Source organism: Apis cerana, linkage group LG6 (assembly GCF_029169275.1).
Source record: "Apis cerana isolate GH-2021 linkage group LG6, AcerK_1.0, whole genome shotgun sequence".
Lineage (NCBI taxonomy): Eukaryota > Metazoa > Arthropoda > Insecta > Hymenoptera > Apidae > Apis > Apis cerana.
Window position 1 is genome coordinate 6,416,706 of NC_083857.1, and position 24,446 is coordinate 6,441,151.

The 24,446-nt window shown below is 36.9% G+C and overlaps 2 protein-coding genes across 2 annotated transcripts in view; one reads left to right on the forward strand and one right to left on the reverse strand.

The window, feature by feature from the left end:
* The window catches only part of LOC107998319 (semaphorin-2A), a 515,475-nt gene extending 492,753 nt beyond the window's left edge, over positions 1 to 22,722 (reverse strand). Inside the window, exon 1 of the mRNA XM_062076129.1 lies at positions 21,965 to 22,722. The gene's annotated coding sequence lies outside the window, so the exon portion shown is untranslated. The remainder of the gene's footprint in view (positions 1 to 21,964) is intronic.
* LOC107994357 (uncharacterized) overlaps positions 1 to 24,446 on the forward strand; it is an 89,310-nt gene that overhangs the window by 11,825 nt on the left and 53,039 nt on the right. The window lies entirely within an intron of this gene.

A 24,446-nucleotide genomic window follows, 5' to 3' on the forward strand; every position in this document is an offset into this window, starting at 1 on the left:
TCTTCTTGAAATTCGATGAACAGATTTCTACCAGATGTCAATCGATGGCCAATTTACGTCTACTCAAATCACTACTGAAATCCTTCTGAAAAAGGATTCGAAACCGAGGTAATGTAATTTTCAAGTCCAAGATGATTCAGATACCTGGATTGATCGAATTGCAAGGTCTTCCATTGTTGCAGGGAAGAGAGCATCATGGTCCAAGTTTCCAAACTTCGAACTGATCCACACTATCTTTCACAGTTTCGGTTTAACCTTCCAGATCTTGTGTGATGTGTGATTGTTTCTGCAGTCTTAACGCTGTCACTGATCATCGATTCAGAATGGATCGAAAGGTTTTAATAACAATTTTAACAAGAATCTCTTTATCTTGTTTATAAAATAATTCGATAAAGCAATTTATTGTAATCGAAACAGAAAGAAGAAAGAGCATAAACGCTTCCCGTTTTCCTCTTGACGAAGATTAGATAATTTTTTTAACGCAGAAATAACATTTTCATTGTATATACAGGAAGAGATGCGATTAATTTCTATCCCTAATCCCGTCGAAAACATCGCCACGGATCGTTATTGATCATTTTAGCAATCCGTTGAGGGGGATAAAACGATGCAGCTGATTTCTATCCAAGATTCGCTCGGTGTTTTTGCAAGGGGTGAAATCTCATGCCCGAAGCTGCGCTGTAGGTGTAAAGAGGAAGTCTACGAGGCGTAGACCTGGCTAAGGATTTGTTACGCAAACATCATCGTGACGTTACGATAACAAATCACTACGTGTTGACTTCCACCACCATCGAATCCTGTGGCGTTGAGCCCCTTGTTTCTGTTTTCCCTACGAATCAGATTTCCAGGATTCCGGATAAAGCTTTTCGACGGTGTGCGGATAACTTTTTCTATTTTTTTTTTTTTTTTTTTACTTTTCTTTTTTTTTTTTTTCTCTTTTCTTCTCTGCCCCCGTTGTAAAGAGGTTTTCCACTTTTTCCTTTTCGGTTTCTGTTTTTACAGTCCAGTCTTTCATTTTTCTTTCCTCCATCCGCATTCAGGTTTTTTCTTTTCCCTTCATTGTTTTTTCAATACTCTTTTGCCATACGTTTCTCCGTTAGTTTCTCGTTTTCAAAACTCGTTCTCATATTTCCTCCCTTGTTGAGTTACGCGCAATATTATACAAAATTTCTATCTTAAAATTACACGATAATAATAATAATATTTACGTAGCGATCATTTCGTCGCTCGTAAATCTCGGAGAAAAATTTTTGGAAAATTTCTGGATAGATTAAAAGAATTAAAAGAAATAAATTCCTTGTTTGGAAAATTTTCGTTTTCTCAATTTTTTTTAAAAATAAATCTGTGATCGTAAAAATCGCACGAATTTGAGAAAAATTTCCAAAGACAAAGAAGAATTCTTGAAACAATTTACGATATCGCCGCTACATCGTGTTTTTCCCGGGATCGAACCGGATAATTGGGAAAAATGGAGGAAATATCTCTCATCCTTATGCATTATTTTTTCCTTAATACCTACTTGCTTGTCTCTTGGTAATTGAAACGACTAAAGAAGCTTAACAGCGCGCTCAATATCCGCTTCGATCATTTTAATATCCAATTACAAACGCTCGGCGAGCTTATAATAACTCCAATCCAATAATAAGGATAAACAATCGATCGTTCGAGAAATTCTTTCTTTCTTTCGTATACAATACTTGTATCCCTCACCTTTCTCTTTTTCAAATTGACAAATTTCTGCGAAGGCAAGAGAAAGAGATACGTGTCGATCACGTGAAAACGAGGACGACGCATCGTCCAACGAATTCGATTTTTTGACGGTGACACTGATCGAGGCCGAGAGGTGGAAAGTTTGTGTCGTCCTTATATAAAAAAGGAAGAAGAAAAAAGAAAAAAGGCCAGAAAAATTCCCGCAACTGGAAAGCACGGAGTAGTCAACGCACGTATTCCATCAAGAGGCGAAGGCCGGAAGAAGGTGGCTCGCATTGGGTCAAGATAAATGTACTTTGACTCGGATAAGCTCTTATTCCTTATATCGAAAAAAGGCCACCACTATACGTGTTACTATCCCCTAACCTCGATCGAGGTTATTCGATCGCGGTTTAGATCGATGCCTCTCCCTGATAATGTCCCGGGGATTTGCCTCGAAAGAATCGATTCAAGACTCCTTAAGGGGAGTTATGGGGTATTGAAAAGCTGTGCCTATACCCCGGCTAAGGTAATTCTATTTGCATAACGGGAGCCGAATAAGCGAATCTGATCATCGAATTTCGTTGAATTTTTAGCGCAATGTTATCGGCGTTTTGACCGGGTCGAGACGAGGGAAATATTTTGGGAAATTTATATTAGATTCTTTAGAATCAGCGATATTGTTAAAGCGTTGACGTGTGTCCAGAGCTCGATTTTTTTTTTAAATTAATTTACTCTATTTAAATATTTAAATATCGCACACATATACAACATTATGTGACGTTAAACATTTCTAGAGAATATAATATTTATTCTAATGACTTTTTTGAATCTCATCGCAAACAGGAATGAAAATCCAAAATGCAATTATCATAAATGGAATTCTGTTCTATTTAAATTTGATTCTTAGTTGTCATTTTGTATGAAAATTATTAGTAGAATGTCGTTCGCAAATTAAATATCTCGTGACGCGTAATAAATTTTATAAAATGTCCGTGTTAATGTCGAAATTCTCTCATCTTCCATTACACGAAAAATATATTACATCGGATGCCGTCGATTATTAAACAATGCAAAATTTTCTCCCTTCTTCTTTCGATCTCGACCGAAACGAAATTTATATAACTTAAACGACTTTCATTTACACTTTTATTCGTTTACTTTACTTTACCTTACAAATTTATATTGCAAAATCAGATACGAATTCGAGTATGTTTAGCGTCACACAACGATATCGTGTTGATTGTTCCGTGTTTCGAGCGACAATATTATCGCATTTGAATGTAATAATTTATAAGAGCTGGCTGGTGTACGAATTCACGTATGAGTAATACGTGTATTTCGTCGAATTACGAAAACAAATGCGGAACAATTCCTATCTGCCTGCATACGTGAAGGATATGAGTGTTATACTGTAACACGACAAAGGAATATATCTCGCAAATAATAATTCATAATAATTCATTATTTTAGTGGACGATGAAATGACGATGATAACGACGCACTCTCGTCTTTATTCTCAAATAAAAATTAAATTTGGCGAGAAACGGACGAAGAGGAAAGAAACAACGCCTTTTGGAAGCGAGAAAAAAAATTTTACGTAAGAAAACTTCGAGCTGTATAGCAAGAAACAAAGCATTGACTCGACCTACTCTCGTCTCTGAAAACAGAACTGGCAGTTTCCAATCGATCCTCGACTTTGATCGATCACCAGTAACGCGACTACTGTATGTATTCGCGCTATTAAATCCTTATAATTCTGTCTCTTGCTAACGACAATCGTGTTAATCGTCGTGTAGATTGGCAAAAATAATGCACGCGACGGAATATCCACGATTATTTCGAAAAGTTTGATGAAAATGTTACTCGTATCGTGCATCTGCTGCTTATATTTTGTCACACGCGCTAATTTATTAATTAATTATCAGCGAGATGAAGATAAATTATAAACTTGCCTTTCATGAATTTAAAATTTTAACCGTGTAAAATTCTACGCGCTCGAAATCGATCGAATTAATTATTTATTTTCTCGTCGACATTGTAATTTAGTATTTGAAAAAAAAGAAGTATTTATTATCCGGATATAAGTGTCTAGATTCAGAAATTAAGATTAAAAATATTTAATAAAGACGATATATACGAATAACTTTTAACCAAAATTTTGTAACAAATTCATAATTGCGACGAAAGAAAGATGCGCGCGTCTCATTCTTTTTCTTTCATATATATATATATATATTTCGTTAAATAAAATTATTAATTAAATCTCCATCAGCCACGTCGACGTGCAATTATAATTTCAGAATATGAATTGCGACCCGTTATCCGAGAGATAAAACACACCCTCGCCACGAACAACACACACAGACACACACAGTTTCGGTATTTTCCAAGCATTATCGAGTGAAAGAAATGTAAAGTAATATGTACAAGATAAAGTCCTGGTGGACTGATTGCATATCGTTAGCCTGTGTCACGCCACATCGCGTTAACTCTAACATTTTGCACGAGTTTCCGTGTCCGGCGTCCCTGTATCGATATCTCGTTCGTCACATCTCGATTTATCAGCTTCGCGCGAGATCGATATTAACACAATAAGATCGGAGAAGAGCCGTTTAATCATCGACGTCATCGAGAATCAACTGATCCAATTTCACAGCATCCAATTTTCACAAAAAAGAGTCCAATTCCGCACGCATCGATGAATCCTCGACGTGTATATTCATCATATATAATATATATATTTTGATCCTCGAAACGTGACTGCCAGCTATAGTTATCGTTTTCAATGATCACGAGAGACGACTCTCGATATATTCTTCCCGGCGACACAAGAGAAACTGCCGCTACAACGGTTGCCCATTTTCCTTATTCATCCGGCAACAGAAATATTTCTCATGTAGCTCACCGTGCGAGAACAGGTCCCCAACGATCGTGGAAGTCAATAAGGAACAATGCAACCTCGTTTTTCTTGGGATTTCGCGCCCTTTCTTGCCGCCAAATAGAGGGGACAGAGATGTTTCTCTCTCTCGCTCGCGATTACCTGGGCGGACAGGTGGAATCGCACGTGCCGAGCCAACTGTATTTAATCATCCTTCTTCTTTTTTTTTCTTCTTTCAAGATTTTCTTCCGCTACGTTGCGCAGCGTGCTCTTTTGATTGTCAACATCGTTGACAAATGTTTCGAGGCTTTTCAAGAAGACAACGGATGATTAATAGTAAATTGGATTGAATCGAATCGATCAAGAGATGGGAATTCGTGAGTTTATAAAAAAAATAAGCATCCTCCTCCCTTGGTTGAATCGTTCGTGAAGATCAAGTTCGATCCGATATCGGGTTAGTTAACGTGTATCACTCGCTCTGGCGTTCATTGCTGCTCGGGATTGAGTTGTTTGCCTTGCATCTGACGTTGCGTCTTACTCGGCGAAGATAGGAGGAGGACCTAGGTGGAGCACTCGAGGTGGAGGTTTGCCAGCTCCGCGCTGCATGTGACGTCTAACGTAACGCCAATAACTCACCTACCGCACGCCGGCTTCTCCCTTCAACCGCCTCTCTTTCCCACCAATTTTCCACCCTTTTACCCCCTCCTCCACTTCCGGGACTCCTTCGCCGCCAGCCAGCCCCTCATCCACCACCGTCACCTCGAGACTCCTTCAGAATAACCCTAGGCACCGTCAAGTTTGCGAAGGGATGAACGAGAAATTACGAGGGAGAGAGGTTCGCTCGAATTCCTTCTTCCTTGCTTTCTCTTCCTCCGTTGTCCGTCTGTCTGTCTGTTCGTCTGTCTGTCTGCCTCCTCTTCGTTTCTCCTTTTTCGTCTTCTCTTAAGAGGAACACCCCCTCCCAACGGGATCGGTAATTACTGGTGGACGACTCGTTGCGATCATTAATTTACCTTCAATTCCAGTGGCTTATACTCGAGTGCAGGATGGTTGAATCTTATGGATTCGTGGACGCATTATCTCTGGAGGGTGGAGGAGGAGGGGCTGGACCGAGACGGGTCGAGGAGGCTTCTTATCTCGTACTTACGATTATTTCGATTACGATTGACGATCGGCTCTCGTCTGTCTCCAAGTTTCGAAAGTGAAATATTCGCGATTACCGGGGGATGCCGATTCGAATGGCCGCAGGGTGAATATCGATGAGGCATCGATCTCGACGTGTTCGCGTTCACGCGGTGTATGTATGGGGGATGGGTGACTTTTAATTTAAAATCAGCGGATCGACCTCATTTCCTAAAAAAAATCTCGGATCGTGTTATCCTGAGAGGAACTAATAACCAACTTTCCTTCCCCCTCCCTCTCTCCCCTCTTTCTTTGACAACGTGGAGAATAAATTACGGTTTAAGGTACGAGATTTACCGAATTTACGAGATTTTTTTTTTCTTTTTCTGCCGAAAGTTTTTCATCAAAGTTCGAAATGCAATTTTTGTTGAAGAATATTCTTCTTCCCCCTCTTTTTTTTTTTTTTTTTACTTTTCTCTGTGTTAATGTCTACGCGATGTGAAGATTTTGATGGACGAAGCGTAATGTACGCGAACTATAAATATCGATCAATTAATAGATTGGCCAATAACAGATAAATTTTAACGAGTATAAATAATTTTCGTGTTAAAGATGTCGATAATGAAAACGATTATAGGTAAGAAAAATTTCAAATATTGGCAAGCTTTTATAATCTATCTTAATTTATTCGAGATCAAATGGATTGGATGGAAATGGATACAGCGTGAAAGCTGAATAATTCTTCATCTTACAAAATTATTCTATATCTACAAAACATTTTAAACGGTATTTTCGAACAATGAAAGAGACAAAAATCAAGAAAATGAAGCGACTCGCTCCGTTCATCTTTTCAGAGCGTATCATTTAACGAGGTCAAAGAAAGTCTCCTTCATTTTCTTTGCCTCGCTCTTTTACAGACCCACCACCTCTTTCTAAGACGCGCTCGTCGATTTCTCAGGTAATGACCAGTTCTTCCGTGTACTTTCACGGACGAGCAAAGTTTCTTTACTCCTCGTTGAATTCTCGGCGAGAGATAGGAAAGGAAAATATCTTGTTGTGCCTCGACTATCCTTCTAGAAATCGGTGGATCAAGTAACTTTGAGGAGTGAGAAGCGTTCAACTGCTACGATCAAAAGAGGGTACAACGATTTAATTTCGTCGATCGCGACAATCATTCGAGATATCGTGAAAAAAGTATCGGCATATCGTTATAATTTATCGTGAACATATAGAATTATAATTGAAGACTAGCAATGAGATGTTAAATGGTAGCAAGGCAACATCTAATATCAAGTAGCACGACATAGCATCTCGAATTGAGGAATAAAATAGAGAACAAAAATTATAATTCAAAAGTTATCAAGAATATAATATTTAAAATACCATGAATGATGAAATCGCATTTCCAAGTCGTATTAATTTTCCGATAGAGAAATTAATTGATAAGATATTTCTACGTAAAATCCAATTATTCTTTATATAGAAATATGAATATAGAAACAGAACACTTTGCCAGCAAAAATAAATACAAATAAACGAGTGGCGAAGTGAATCAAAATGAATGGGTACGTCCAATAAATTCTTTGAATGAAATTTTCTCCCCTCCATCATCATCATCATCATCATCATCACATTCCCTCGAATTCGCATTTCGATTCATAAATTTATCATCAACGAGGAAATAAAATCTGAATTAGAGGAAAGAATCGTAAAAATGGCTGGAAACGGGGAAATTTCGATTAAACGAGACGTGGTGGAAACGCGATTCAAAAAAGAAAAAGAAAAAGAAAGGAAAAAAAAGACATTACACCCCTGTCTCGACTGAATTTCCATCCACATCGAATTGTACATTTCAGAGAGGGAAAAAAAAAAAAATATCCCCGCTAATTACCGATCCGGCAACTGCTCAAATGCGCCGTTAACTAATCGACGTTCCAGGGAATTCACGCATTCGTGGAGATTGTCCGCCCATTTTCGTCAGTTTTTACAAGTGTCTGGAACAGATGCTCTTGCGGCGTAATTATTCACGTGCAAACATTCGAGAGCCGGTTCTCGCCCAACTGACAGTCGCTTTATTTCATCCACCGCTTCGACAAATCGAGTTAATCCCGTTCCCGTTGAGCCACCGTTGTACGGCGGGAAAACAACAACTGGATATCCCGTAAAACGCGCGTTTTCAACTGCAATGTAAGAACACTCGTCGCTGGGAACGGGATTAAACGAAGTGGAGACATTCTTTTGGAATGTCGTACAGCGATTCCAATATTTCAATTATTCGCGTCTTGTTAATAATTGTCTGATAATTTCTCGATTAATAATAATAATAATACTTTAAAATATAAGATAAAAGTATTATATATATATAGTTCGAGAGATATAAAAATTATATTTTTTTTTAAAAAAATAGAATCCAAGTCGTTAAATTTTACAAGTAATCGTACAAGAAATATGAACGCTGAATTCTCGCAAACAAATGACAATTTTAAAAAATTTATTACTATTATCGCTATTGGGTGTCGTTCATCTCCTGTTATTTATTTCGAAAATAAAAAAGAAATATAGCAATATAAAAAAAAAAGGAGGGAGGGAAAAAAAATATAAAAATCCACGAGCAATATTCTTCGCGAGCGAATAATTTGAAAATTTACCATTATTGCTACTGTGATAACCATCACATTTATTAACCCCCCCGTTATTTATTCCAAAGATTAAAAAGAGGAATTTACCAGAAATGAAAAACGCTGAATTACAAAAATCGGGAAGTGTATGGTGGTGGAAAATCGTGGAAATGGAACCATGGTGATGTAAATTCGAAACGCCGTTGAAAAATGGACGCCACGAGGCATGTTTTCGCGCGCGCGCGTGTGTGTGTATGCGTGTGTACGCGTGGTTCGGGACCACGAGGAATACGAGGGAACAGAGGACGAGCGGGGGGATAGAAAAATGGTAGCGCGAAAGGAGGCGAGAGCTTAATTCTCCTCGGTTCTTGCCCCGAAGCACCGACCTACTTCTTCCTTCACGGCAGGCATCAAAGATTTTTTTAAACGAGCTCTACGTATTTCCTCGCGCGACGACGAAGCGCAAATTGTTAACTCGTTCTAAAGTGGAGCACTTTCATTTCCATTTTCTTCTTCTTTTTTTTTTTTACTCGATTTATCCGCGACGTCGCGTTAATCTTCGCTTCATCCACCCGCCCTTCTCTCTCTCTCTCTGTATCGCTTCTCATTAAAGGGAAACTGAAATTGGAGCGACGTTGTTTAACGTCGGATCAAACGAGTGCGAGGATAATTTTCAGGCGAATCGAATTACGAAACGATTGGAAAAATAATACGCGGCGTATGATGATTTAAGAATAAGTTGGACGCTTTCTAAATTTGTATTTTAAACGAAGAAAGGAATTTGGTAAATTTATTTTTATTTTTAATTTTCTTTAGAATGGGAACAAGATATCGAGTAGTGTAGATATTTCGTTGAAACGATTTTATTTTTACACTTTTCATTTTGTTTAAATGATACTTATTCACTTATTTCATTCGTTCTTTAATTCTAAAAATAAAAAATCAAGCCAATCTAAAAAAGATTAAAGAATCGATGATATTTTTAACTGATCAATAACAGTTAAGAGAATCAACTGACTCACAGGTCATCGATCTGATCGCGAGTACGAAATATAGAGAGAAAGATATAACGATTAGCGAGCTTTAATCTAACGAGGAAACAATCCAGGAAGTAGAAAGGCGTGGCCAGATAAAATGACCTCGATTCTCAGTTTTACACACAACCTTCTCTCGTTATCACTCGCCGCTCTTAATACCATCGATTAACAGAAACCAACTGATATTTATCTTTGTTACGATGTTATTTTTATTCGAAGAGAGAGAGAATCATGTTTAAAATTATTCGAATTTTCACGACACGTCGTAATTCACAACACTTTATGTATCATCGTTATCAAAAATATCGATAACGATCGATTAACCATATGAATACTATTTATAAATATTAACAAGTATCGAGTATCGGTATAATTTCAATAAAAAATTTTAATAAAATCTCCGACGACACGTTAATCAACGATACATCCATTATTACTCTAATATATTTCACATAAGGGGATACATTCTTAATTTTAACTTGGAAATCAAACTTAACTTTGCAAACCTCAAACTATATCCACCTATCCTAAACATTAAACATATCAACTAAATTGAAACTTGCTAACGAACCGGCAATATACACCCGCTTAAATTTCTATTAATTATTTACATGTGAATAATAACAAAGGGGAGAGGGATGGAAACTCATTTCCCTTCGTCTTAAATCGCTACACGGGAATTACACCATCCATTCGCTAATTCCGTTTCAATTACTTCCCCCTTTTTCCCCATCCAAACAAATTTTCCAACGATGCCAAACTTATAAAACGTGAACCACTTCAAACGTGTTCGAAACAATAATTCCCTCCATATGAAATCCCAATTGCGAGGAAAACCTCCTCGAGAAATGTATTCGTGAAATTTCTTTGGATCGGTTATGGAAATGAAACGTCGAGAAACGGTGTCGTTTTTATTCGCGCTTTCGAAAATTCCCCCGGAATCGGAATTATTGGCCGGAATGTCGAGGCCACGTCACGTTGGATCGCTTTAATCACACGCGACGGCTCACAAAGGATCTTCTCCCTTGTAAGCCTCTCTTTGATCACGAGCATCGAGCCCTTGAATCATCGAGGAAATACGTGGAAAGGATACGTGTAATGTTCTTCTCTGCTACGCGTACAGACATGCCAACAGGGTGGAATTAATACGTGGAAAGGAAAACGATACTGCTAATTTGATCAATTCTAGTCGGCGAGTTGATCGATGTGTACAAGGATAATTTGGACGATTGAATATATTAGATACAGAGGTTGATTCGATATTCTTATTTGAAATAAGATTTTATTCAGGAATCTTAGAATATCTGCACCGGACAGATACGCACGTAGAAAGATCACTTTTACGAATCAGTTATGAATTCAGTTTAAATGTAAAGAGTTTGAAGAATGTTTGAATTACTTTCAATTACATTTCATCCATATTTGCAATCTCGTAAGAGGGGCACGAATTGAAAACAACGATAGAAATTTCATGATACTTTATCACTGCACTACGAATACCGTAAACGTGTCGCACGCGATAAAAGTTTCTCGTGGAGGAATTATGTGTATAAGAAATAAGATCATAAAGCAGAATTTAAGTCGCGGAAAAACGTATATATAAAAGTGGAGAGGGAAAAAGTAAGAAAAATGTGCAACAGAGTGGAAGCTAAATTGGCGACATACATTTTCTTCAACCTGTGAAACGAAATTCTCGTCGTCGTCGGCCCAGGATTTATGACTCGTATGACAGCCTATGACCCCCTTTGATCAAATCTGATCCGTTGAGCAATTTTATCCTCGTGGCGTGGCCGAAAATCGGTCAAAGAGGAATCGATTATACACGAAGGAAGAATCTTTCATTCCGTTTGAAAGAATGAGAATGAAAAGGCGAGATCCGAAATTGTACGACGATTCAAACTTATCGGCCTTCGAGAAAGATATTAATAATCCGGAAGAAGCCGAGAGCAATGATCGTTGCATCAAGCGGCGTCCATCCCTCCATCCGACTATTAAGAAGGGCAAATAACAATGGCACGAAGTGGAAGATCCTTGGATAGATCGGAGATAAAGATCCTGGGGCATCGAGATATGGAGGGAAAGTCTCTTCTATATCCTATAAATATAATGTTCTTTTCGAAACGGCGTGTCGAGGGTGGATTAAACTAATAATCGATCGTTAAAGTCGATGAGAAGAAATTGAAACGCGGGTGAGAAAAAGAAAAAAACAAAATTGTGAAACAATCACGTTCCACGTCAGAACTGTTCCAAATCATTGAAATAATTTTTACTTGAAACAACCATTTTAAAAGATGATATATTCAATTTGTGAAAGCATTAATTATCAATTCAGATAGAACTTGCTAATTTTAATATTTCAAAATTGCACAAGTGATATTATATCAAATGATTTATACATCCCTATATAATTAGCATATTTCGAACATATCCGATTTGTAAAACTATTTATCCTTCGATAATAAGCTACTTCGTTGATAAAAAGAAGAGACGACGAGAGAATCCAAAGCGAGGATCGCCACCATAACGTCGAGGAAACGCGAAACACTTTGAATGATGGCGCCGATAACTCAGAAACCGGGTCAAATCTCGAGACCCTGTATGCGTCTGACATTAATGCGTGGTACAGAGATCCGTTAGGAAGATTCATAGTGCGAGTCGAAAGGGGGGAAGGCGAAAAAGAACGGTGGAACTCGATCGCGTTTCGGGGTCAAAATCGATAAGAATTGGACTGGCAGGCTCGTTGGGGGTGGATGAGAGAGATGAGAAAGGAAAGGGGACGAGAAGGGTGGTGGAGGATCAAGGATATTCCCTCGAGTTAGCCACACACCGAAATACGATAACATCTTAACTGCCTTAGCTCCACGCATTGGTTTTTCGTTCAGCCCCCACTGGTCGGCCAAGAAATTGTTGCTCCGCAATCGAATTTTCCTCCCTTTACACGGGGAAAAATTAACGGAAAAAGAAAACGATCGGGGAATAGGATAGGGAGAGAAAATATCGAGAAATATTGAGAATGTATTTAAAAAGAAATTATTAATTATCCTTGTGGTTTGTACGAGAGAAATTAGCCAAAATGGGGAATTTTTTATTATTTTTGATTGTGATTTTTTTTTCAATTATATCATTAAATATTGACCAAACATTCCAATTTCCTATTCACGTTTCTCGAATAAAATTTTGAAGATCATTCGAACATTTAAATATTTTTTAAAAATTATATTTTTATTTCGATGTAACGAAATTATCTAATCAAATATATAATTTTCAAGATACTATAGATCTATATATTAGAACAAAAATCCGATTGCCTTGAACAATTGCTTTCAGTTAGTTATTATTCTCGATGCAAAGGAAGAAATTTTAAAGCAGATACGATTAAAAACAGAAATTTCATTGTACGTATTTCTCCTTGGCTTATCCAGATTTATGTTTCAACCCAACCAACTCGCGCAAAATAGCCAGAGGAACGGAATGAAATTAGCGCAGAGAGTTTTCTCCTAATTCAACAACTTTCTACCTACTCCACGGTATTTTCGATCATCGTAAATTCGTCGTTTCGCCGAAAATACAACACGTATCCCCTCTGTTGAACTTGCTTCAAAGAAAGTGTATATATAAAGGTATCGAGAGACCGTCACGTATCTTTCTGTCACGAAAACTTGTCCATCCGGCGACACGAAGGCAAGAAACGAGAGAAAGAAAAAAGAATTTATCGCGGAGGGATACGTCTATGCATCCGTTTCCCTCCACAAAGAAGATTGTCAAACGTGGAGAGGAAGGGTTGGCACGTTTCTCGACGTGAAAGACGAGACGGATCCGCACGCGTTTCCGACTTCCGGTTTCCGATGGTGGAAATAAAAGAAGCTCGTTCGAGAAGCAGAAAAGCAGGATCCTCGCGGATCGCAAAGTACAAGAATTGGTTTCTTTCTTCGCGGAGGAAAGAAAAGGAAAGGAAAGGAAATTGTGAGAGAATCGAAGGAGCAAAGGGAAGATGTAATTGATGGGAAAATTTATATGAAATATTGGATCGGTGCAGGTGTCTCGTATTTCTTAAATAAGAAAATTCAACTTACTCGCGAATCACGACGTTTCTTTGAAATATATTTTAATATATCGAGGGATGAAAAATATTATTTTAATGCAATCGAATATAAGATATTAAATACCGATTTAACTTACACGAATTTAAATATTGCGATTAAAACTTTTTGATTTTGATCTCACGCGGATATTCTTGTTTAATATTATTCGCGATTATTTGCGATTATTTGTGGAAATTCTAAAAATAAATATCATGAATATTATTGATATTCGATAGGAACAAAAGTAACAAATGATAATAATTAAATTGTTCAAAAGTTGAGTGTATATTTTGATTTTAAAATAGAAAGAAAAACAGATTGAAAGAGCACGCATCATTGACATTGTTTTCTTTGTGTTCTAGAGACTTGGGAAAAAAAATTAAAGAAGCTTCCAACAACTGTACTTCCAAGAACTCTCATTGGATATTTCTGATCAAATCTATCGAGAGAAAATTGGAAGAAAAAGTACGGATGTTCAGAGAAAGAGAGAGAAAAATAGAGAAGAGATAGAGATCCATTAAAAAGAGCGAATAAAGTAAATTAGTACGGTTAAAAGAGACCTAAAATGTTGAGAAAATATTTCATTAAATAACTCAATTTACTAATGAAATTTATATTTCATTGGACAAGAATACCCTTCTTTTAATTCAATTTCTTCCATTTTTTTCATTCTTCCTTTTTTGTTTTCAACGAAACGAAGAAAAAAAAAGAGAAGATAGAACATAACCATTCTTTCAACGAAATGAGATTTATTATATATAATGGACTAAGATTTACGAATCCCAAGAAAGAGAGTTAATGCAGGTGATCCATATTCTTCCTCGTCTCAAGAAAATAAAGAAATCAACCGGCAGATGGAAAAGAAATGGTGTTAAATCACTCGTATCTATCTAATAGATCTCCGAGAAAAGAGATTTCGTAACAAAAAATATCTATAAGAGGGGGGAAAAAAAAAGATATCTTCTAAATCTATTTATAGAATTGATCGAATAAATCTGATCTGCTCTCATTTCCTTCACTCGATAAAAATTATTTATCCACTCCTCAATTTCCTTTCGACGAATTACTATTTCTCAACCCTCGATATCAATCCTTTTCGTTTTAACCAAATTATCACGTGCCTATCGTCACAGAATTTCTTCGAATCTTTCAACACATTTCAAACATTCAAAACCGCGTTAGATGCAATGAAATCTATCTCGATTCCGTAGAATTTTATCGACTGGGATCTTAAGGAAGATTTCTTGAATTAAAGCCGAACAAAATAATGAAATTCGTAACGAAGGATTAAGAAAAAAAAGCGCCTAAAGAAAGCTGCTAAATCCTCGCGATTTGGACGAAAAAAAATATCAATGCAGCAACAACGCGTTGCAGCGAAAGTCCGCGCATCCGGATGCAACAAAGCGGAAGTGTAGAATGGAAAAAATGGCGGAGAACGGGAGAGTTACAACGCATTCCGTACGCAGCAACGCTCCTATAGGTCGTGTCTCTTTTGAAAGTTTCATGAGGTTCGCGCCAATTGGGGGGGAGGGAAGCTTTTTATTCGCGAGAGGAACGCCTTTGCATTTTTACGACGGGGGGAGTAAGGTTACGTGTAAGGGTCCTGCGAGAGCTCTCCTTGCTTCGCCACAAGAAACCGAATGGAGGGAGGGGGAACATCTCTCGTGTCAATATTCCCCGATGATACGCTCACTGGACATATCCTCCAGAAATGAAGTCTGGAAAACTCTATCCACGTGGAAAATTTCGCGTGAAATATTCAATTGGAATGGATGAGGTGTGTGTACAGTGTTGAGATAAGAGAATGCAAAATTGACAAGCTATTAAGAAGAAATCTTTCACGATTTCTACCACGATATCTAACGTGGAAGAAATAATTGTACTATAAATATTAGGATAAAAATATCGATGAATAATTAAATTTTATTCTATTGTACGTTACATTTCACTATTAATATACTTGTATTTCACTAGTAAAAAATACAAGTATAATCTTTTCCTGTATCTATACATTTAGTATATAAATAATACTAAAAATTTAATTTAAATATTGTATATACAAATTCCATTGATAATGAATTTATCTTTTTTTTTTAATTATCCCTGGATTATTCGTGAAACGAGTAAAATATAAATTATTTGTGAATTCAATTTGTGGATGTGGTGAAATGGATATATATTAAAAAATTGTATTAATAATGGAAAATTCGCGTATGATGATTACTGTGTTATTCGTGCTATAATTTTAGAATCCTTTTGTTCCTATGATTATAAAACAGATGTACTGAAAACACAAGCAAATTTTTTTAATCATACGTGTCCATCAGATCCGTTCGTGCCTCTTGAGGATAAAACCTGTTGAAGCATACATCGTGGACATCTCTTTCAAAATTGTACAAGTTTTTCAATTAACCAATTCAAATATTAGCACGTTTGCTTCGTTTTATCAACATCGTGTTACAAATTTATAAATGCAATTTCGCAAACCAATTATTTAACTCGGCGATTCTAATTTCTTCCACTTATTCCTTCCGTTACGTTAATTTATTATTAAAAAATTTTTGATTATACATTCAATTCACGATTCATATACAACAATATCGAATCCGATATATAATATATAAAATATATTCCTAAAAAAAAAAAACTTTCCAAACAGACATCGTTCGAATAATTAAGCTGTTCGAGTTTCAATTTTCCAAAAGACTCGAGGAGCCACACCAACTTCCCAGATAACTGACTTCCTCCACTTTTCTTTTTCTTTTCTATAACCGATATCTATATAGTTATATGGAGAGGGATAGTTGAATATTTAATAAAAACCTGGAGATCCTCTTCGCGGCTCTTCTTTAATCTTTAATCTATTCGGCCGCACCGGTAGCCAGGGGCCTCAGTCGTATTCCTGGAATTCTTCCAATCTCACCGGAATATTTCTCTCTTTCTCCAAGCTTTCTAACTAACTTTATTTCCCATCCTTACCCCCTCGAGCCGACCTTGAGTATCCGGATCTCCTATTCTTACCTCGAAGAATTCGTATTCCACGAGACTCTCCTCCTCCCCTCTCTCGCATCCCAGCTCCCCCATCACCCCTCCTTCCTCCTTTTCTCATCCACGTTGAAAGAAACGAGAAGGAGAACGAGATGGAAACTTGCGATAAGTCGATCCGTCAGGTGCGACCCCGAAAAGAAAGCTTTCAATGGAAAACGGTCTCGGCTAAGAACGCAGATTCCCGGACCTCTCCGGGAATCGGCCAAGTTTTCGCTAACTTTTTCGCGGAGAGGAAGAGGAGGAGGACGAGGAGGAGGCCGTGCCGCCCTCTAAGAGTTCTCGAAACTCGTTCCCCTTCAAACCAGTCACCCGCAAACACGAGCAACCGTCTGCCTCCTCTCGTTGCCTGTTCCTCCTCCACGTGGAAGAAGAACGTGGAGGAAGAGGCTTGGGGAAAGTAGGCGATTCTTCGACGGGAGTTTCACATTTGATAACTGTGTATTACTACTGTAGTAAGAAACTCTTAACCCCGATCGAAAAAGCCGAATTTGTTTGCAAGAAGGAGGAGGGAAAGGGGAGGGTGGAAGAAGAACGCGTTTGTTCCAGTGCACAGGGCGCAGCAAAAATGTAAGGAAATGATGAAAATATTGCTCAAGAGAAGCTACTTTTCTTTCAATCTCGCTTATCTCTTCCGTAATTAAAAATGGAACTTTAATAAGGTAAAATATAATGATACGCAGCGATCCCAAAAATTGTACGATCTCATTCGTTTGATTCTTGGCTTAATTGTAATTACGTTACTTTTTAATCGAAATCTAAGCTAACGATTTTCTTCGAATTCTAAGAATCACGAATTTCTTTTAAATTTGACGTTCGAAAAATTTCGCGATCACGAGTAACCCACCTCGAGAGTAAAAATTAAGCGCGCCATTATCGCAGAATTAAATGTATATCCAGTTATAAATTTATTTAAAATTGCGCGAATTCACCACCGTTCGCCACCACGATCCATCCTCCCTCCCTCTCCCCATCCCCAACCTCCCTTTTGAAAGCAAAGAAAGGTCAGTCGCGGAATTATATTCGCGCGGTGTATCTCGGCACATAGTGGTGAAAAGCAAATTTTCGCGCTACAAAGGAACATTTCACGTCAAAAGGAAAGTAAGCGATCAAATAAGCCCGTGAATTTCAGCAGGCGTCTATGCAACCGTGGAACCAGTTATATCGAGAGTTGAAAAGGTACAAAGAGGAAGGTGAAGTGGCGAGAAAGAATGGTCGGGGTGAGAGAGGAAAAGAGAGAGAGAGAGAGAGAGAGAAGGATTCATCGATTCTCAAAACGTGCATCGATATATCTTGGATCTCCTGGAAGATGTTTTCCCCGCTTATAAACGGCTTCTCTTTCGCGGATCCACTTTTTTCGGGGTTGCTCGTAAAACAGTGAAAAATTTATCGTTCCGTAAAACGACGCTGTTCGAAAAACTCGATGGAGAAACGATCGATGCATATTTAAAGGCTCGATCATCCCTTCGATTTGAATTCTGACAGAACGATCGAGATAAATTTTTGAATATATAAGGTGAAGCATCTCTCTGGAGGGAAAGGTACCGTGACGAGAGGTATACGTGCGTGTGTACATAAACCACGCGTACTTGTCGATCGAATACGATGTTCAAATATTTTGGGTGTATCTTTATATCCTAGCGGAATTTATTTTGGATATAGATTTTGCTGGATTTCGTAGAAATTTAATTCGGCGTAACGAAGTCAATATTTACTTTGTTCTGTAATAACTTAAACACGAGTCGATACTTTGTGTTCTCCGTAAGGAAAAAAAAAAAAAAGGAAAACACGAATATTTGAACGAGAATGTAATCACGTTATATTCGCTCGATTCGGGCGAAAATAATTCGATCTTTCGAGAAAAGAAAATTATATCATTCGAAGGATACGATTTCAATTATGCCTCCTCATTTGGTCTCGAGAAATTAGATCTACAGATTTAAAATTTTCACTTTCGTACGATATTATATTATAGATAAGAAACTATGTTCGATCGATCGAATTATATGCAGGCATAGATGATCGTGTATACATAGCAATTAATTTAGTACTACCTTTGACGTAGTTAACTCTTACCTCAAAGACAACTCTCTACTGCTACATTATGTATACGTGTGTATACCGGTCATTTTAATCAATCTCGAACCAAATTAAATTGAAAATAAATGGGTAAGCAGTGACAGGATTTAATTACAATAAATCCTCTTTCGTAATTCGTCGATACTTAAATATTTCCATGTATATATTAAAAATTTTCAATCAATCGTTTCAATTCGAATCGTTCGATCAAAATGAAGAGTGAAAACACGAATTATTCGCACGTATGATACTTTAACAATAAATTAATTTTTGTTATTCCAGCTTATATCGAAAACACAAAATTCAAAAGTTAAAGAAACGATATGTACTACCAATAAGAATTTTTATTTAACCAATTGAATTTCTATTGTAAATGATTTATAAAATTATTAAATAAAAATTTAATATTTAATATTTCTTCACAAACTTTCGAAGAATCGCACACGAGAGAATTAAACAACGGACACCTTCTTAAAAAAGCATAAAATTAAAAGAAAGAATAAAATTAAGCTTAATTCGTCTCTTCAATATTTTCAACAAGATTTCCAACAGAACGCTATGATAGAAAAATTATCCATACCACCAAGTACGTAATAACATCCGTTGCACGCCCTCCCAATCGTTCGATCTTCCTACGAATCATCATGAATCGTTAATCATGAATTCCCATCCCGTATGAATATTTGCTTCTAATTACGAAGGGGGTGTGTGTATCTATTGAAAACGGGTCGGGTATCTCGCGGAACGATTCACTTCGAACGTTCTACACAATCGAGGCGGTGGTCCTCTCCCATTCGAATACCGTGCACGCACGTGGGGACGATGATGATGATGCCCGATGGAAAACAATAAAGATGCCATACACCGAAGGGTAGCATAGAAGAGGAAGCGGGTTCCCAGAAGCCTCCCAGCATTCGTAATTTCCGATGACGCGATAATGCTGACCACCATGCCGGCTAAAACAATTTATAAGTCCCTATCTCGACAGGTCACTTTAAATTATGAACCTCTTTATTACCCTGGAAGACGGTGTAAACGCGCTGAGTCGTTGTTGTAAAATCCTCTCCTACTCCCCCTCCGAGCTTTTGCTCGCGTATGCACGAATTTCGCATGAGCGCGAAATTCCGGGGATTAATATACGTTATAAATCGTTAACGCGTTGTTAGTTTGGGCAAAATCAAATTTCGATCGAAAGTGGGAATGATGTTCGATGACTTATGCACAGGGTTGAGTTTCCTCTTTGGAAATTGTGTATGAATTGTGCGGTTATATCATGATTAAGTAAGATCTTGTGGAGCGCGATATTGTGAAAGTAAATTTAGTTGGATTTAGCCTTCTTCGTCCGTCCTGCACGCTACGTGTTGAAATCGACGATTATTCGATAAAAGTGGAGGAGGAACGATAGTGGATCTGTTTTACTTATCGATGATTTTTAATATCTATCGTTTAATTTCGCGATTATTATATTAATATTGTAGTACGATTTCTATAAATTGTTTAAAAAAAATGTTAGTAGAAAGATATCCTATTTTCTACTTAGAATCGAAGCTCTTCTAAATTTGATTAGTTTTGAACATTGGGACGAGAATGTTGATTCGTGACGAAGAGGCAGCGTTAGAAAATTATTACATATTTGTCTGACCGCATAATAGAGCAATATTATTTAGACTGTCAATTTAATTAATGAACTTGATGTTATTGGTATTGATCTTGGGATAGGAATATTGGAAACATATACAATACGAATGATAATTTCACATTGTGCCAAATATAATAACAATAATTTTCATTTCCTATTGCTAATCGTGTAAATACATTATTGAATACGTGATTAAATACAATTGCTCGTAATACTAAGTAATTATAATAATCACGTGACGAGTAGATTTTAGAAATTCTCCACGGGAAACGATAAACATCTCGCGAGTTTCGACTCTCGAGCGAAACGACACTCGAAAATAATTCAGATAATAGAAGCTCAATTAGATTCAATCGGATAATTAGCCACTAGAAAAATCTTGTTAATATTAATAAAATTCATTTAAAATGGAATATTTTACCGTCCCATTTTCTTTCTCTCTATTTTACCCCTATTAATCCCATTTCAAAAGTACACGTCCACGTTACAGAATCGTCCTCGCAACCATGAGAATGACGTTCGTTTCTTTTCATCAATCAACAAACTTTTATTACCCCTAAAACCGAGAAAAACTTGCCATTTCTTATAACCAGTACAATAAGCTAATGAACGGATTAAACGAGATTACGGATCGGATTGAACGATACAAATATTATTATCCATGAACTCGATGGCTCCTTTAATCCGCAGCATGGTGAGAGCGGTAACGAGAGCCACAAGACATGATCGAGCCTCGGAAACGATCTTGCCCGTTTAATAGGCCAATTAACCCCCTCTTAGTGAACGCTCGCCAATCACTGTCAATGAACACCGATTAAGGGTTAAATCTAATAATTATTATATTTCGATATTTGACGAAATTAAACGGGCAACACCCGTTGATTCCAACGAACGCGTTATCGCCCACGGGCAAGCCGATAGAAAGACTATGGCGAATCGATGTATACGGAGTGTCGTGGTAACATTAGCGAGGCATGAAAATTAAATTCCGCGTAACGATGTCGACAAAAACAGCGTTTTCAGCCCGAAGCAACAGTAGCCGTTCATCGATTCGTCCATTATCCGAATTTCAATTAGCCCGTCTCCCTCTCCGTGTCGGGGTACGATAATAACGCTGCTACCTGCGTGTCCCGAAGGTATGGGGGGGAAAAAATGAAAAAAGAAAAAATTGCTCCGCATGTCGTTGAAAAAACAAATGCTTCGTGTGGGTGGACTCGTTAATATCTTCGTGAAAAAGAAAAAAAAATGTGTGGAGGTATATCTATTTTTATGAAATTGCAAACGTTGTTCGATTAATCGAAGAGATAATTATAAAAAAAAAATATATAATGGTAATAAAGGCGAGGGTGGATCGAGAAAGTCGAGGTGGAAAGGTGTTTGAAAAGTGTTCGAAGAGAAAGCGCGATCGCAGAAAGTTATGAATAACAATTTCTTTCTATGGGCTTTATTGGCAAATAGAATATTTTTCGATGGAGCCAATATTTTTCGATCGAATATTCCTTGGATATTCGTTAATTAAAAATATGTCATTATGGTACACGCGATGTTTTTCAGAAGTTTTATTTGTATATTGGCAAATATTTTATCAAGGCGCCCTATTTTTTCTTTAAAATAGTAAGAGGATACGACAAGAGAGAAGATACTTTCATTAAAATGCAAATTTTTCAAATACGCACAATTATGTTTTAACGAATAAAAAAGTTTCTTGCGACGAAATATAAATATTGCAAATTCAGATCTAATATAGATATTTTAACGTAACTTCGACTCACCACTGATGCGTTGAACAGCGGTTCCGGACACAATGATCCTTGTAATCCTTTCGCGTTGTACTAATCTTTAGAGTTTCCACTGGTAGTTTGACATTACACGCAAAGTTTCGTCAATTCACACGCGTTTCGCGATATATTATCGAATCGGAGTTAACGAGTTTCTCTAAACCAACGTAACAAATTACATTTCTGCGTTTTCCAATACAATGAACTAACTCTTTAATGATATGTTATCCACGAGAGAGAGAAAGAGAGAAAGAGAGAGAGAGAAAGATTATTCATAAGCAACTACGATTTTACGACTTTAACTTGAAAAAATCTGCAAAGAAATTGTCAATATTTACTTCTACTACGACTAAGTTATCAAATACATGTGGAAACTCTGATCGTATTTCTAGACTCGGGATAACTAAATATTTTGCCACATAAATTTTCGATCACATCCTTACACATTTCACGTACTTCGTTCCCCTAATTCACCAACAGCGCCAATATCGTTGGCCCTTTTTTCAGGTTATTCGGAGCGTTCGATTCGCGCCAAAACGAGAGTCACTCGTGATTTTCGTCGAAGAAAAACTTCGCGCGACCACGAACGACGAACACACTTTTTTTTCCCCCTCCCCTTGCCTCGAACGAATGGCAAGGAAACGATAAATCACAAGTAGAATGAATATTGCCGATAATACAGCCGATACTCCAACTTTCAACAACGAACGAGTCACAAGAGATCCAAAACATCCGCACGCTTCCCGTCGACTGAAAGAGTGGCGAACCGTCTACGGCTCTTGAGGCAAATAGTGCGCATGCGACATAAACAAACCGTAAAGGAAAACTTGGCACAGCGGGTGGGAGTTGCGGGCGACATATCTAACGAGACAATTGTGAAATGTGATAATAATGTGCACAGAATTGGACAATATTATATTATGTAATCGTATATCCATTATCTCCTATTATATATTATATATGCATATATGTATATGTATATATGTATTATAATAGGAATTTGTGTTTTCTCGTCGCGAATACGGGATTCCAGCGTGAAACATTAATGAACGTAGGAATAAAAGATACGGGCGATATTTAACGATGAAAATATAAAGTGTATTAATAAAGGAGGGAATTAAATATTCGGGCTGAGAAATTGAAGGTAAAATTTAATCGTGGAACGTTATAAACATGGGCGTGCAATTGAACGCCAAATTTAATTAGCGTTAATTTAAATAGCATAATCATATTAATTACGTATATAGTAACTATGGAATCAGAAATTACGCTCTTATCGTGATTACGGGCTATAAGAGTTTACCGTGTTCGTAAATCATCGTAAAATTAATTACTGAAAAACATATTAATGTAAATATTTTGTTGGTTAATTAACGAATGAAATATGGGGGAATAAGAATGATTTTTTATCACGCGTTTAATTTAGAAACGCGTAATCATCTCCATGTTTTTGCATTTTAATAATACCACGATACGTGATATTTGTTTGTTAAACAATTTATTAAATGCATCGATACGGGGGCGATGATTATTTTCAACGATTTTTAATTTTACGTATATTAAACTTTACGCTTTTCACTTCTTCCATAAACGTGTCATTATTGTATTTTATCCTTGCGCATATACAGTATGCGTTTAGCATATATTTAACATAATAAATGCGAGCATATAAATTGTTAATACACTGAATCGATATATTAAACAAGATATTCAACGGAATAAAGAGGATTTAAATATTAATTTTAGCAACCTACCTTGTAATACGTATTGTCTGATATAACTCTTTCCTATACTACTGAGAAATCCCGATACACCCGCATCTCCCGGATATCTATCTCCGTTTAACAATCACTTTTTATCCCAATTAAAACGTATCGTATTTAATGTTGCATAATATTAGATACGCGTAATACGATGAATAAATAAAACGTCAAACGCGAAGATACACAAGATTACTATCATCGAACATATAATTATTTCCATTACTATTTTACAAAGATACCACAAATTTTATACTTATATAATTTTTTCAATCTGATATAAATCTGTTATAGATATTTGAATTAAAAATTAAAAATTCGCATCGAGTAACTCGAAAATAAAATAACTATTAAAATTATAAAATATAAATCAATACATATCGATTCTTACATCAATTTAAAATCGTAAAAAAAAAAAATGTAATTTTGTTTCAATCTCTGATATATCTCCCCTATATATTCCAACGTCTACCCATTTCTCTAAGCCTTTCCTTTGTATTTCCCCCGTTTCTTTTCCCCCGTTCTGCCGTTTCTTTTCAATTTTTCACCTTAAATGTCCTCCCGTAGATCTCACTTGGCATTTTCATTTCTTCTTTCGTCAACGCTTACCCCCTTCCTCCCCCCCTCTCAGCCACCAATTGCCGAAGCGATTCGGTGAAAAGAGCTATGTCTCTGACCGACATAAATCCGAAATAATTTAACTTGCAAGTGGCTGG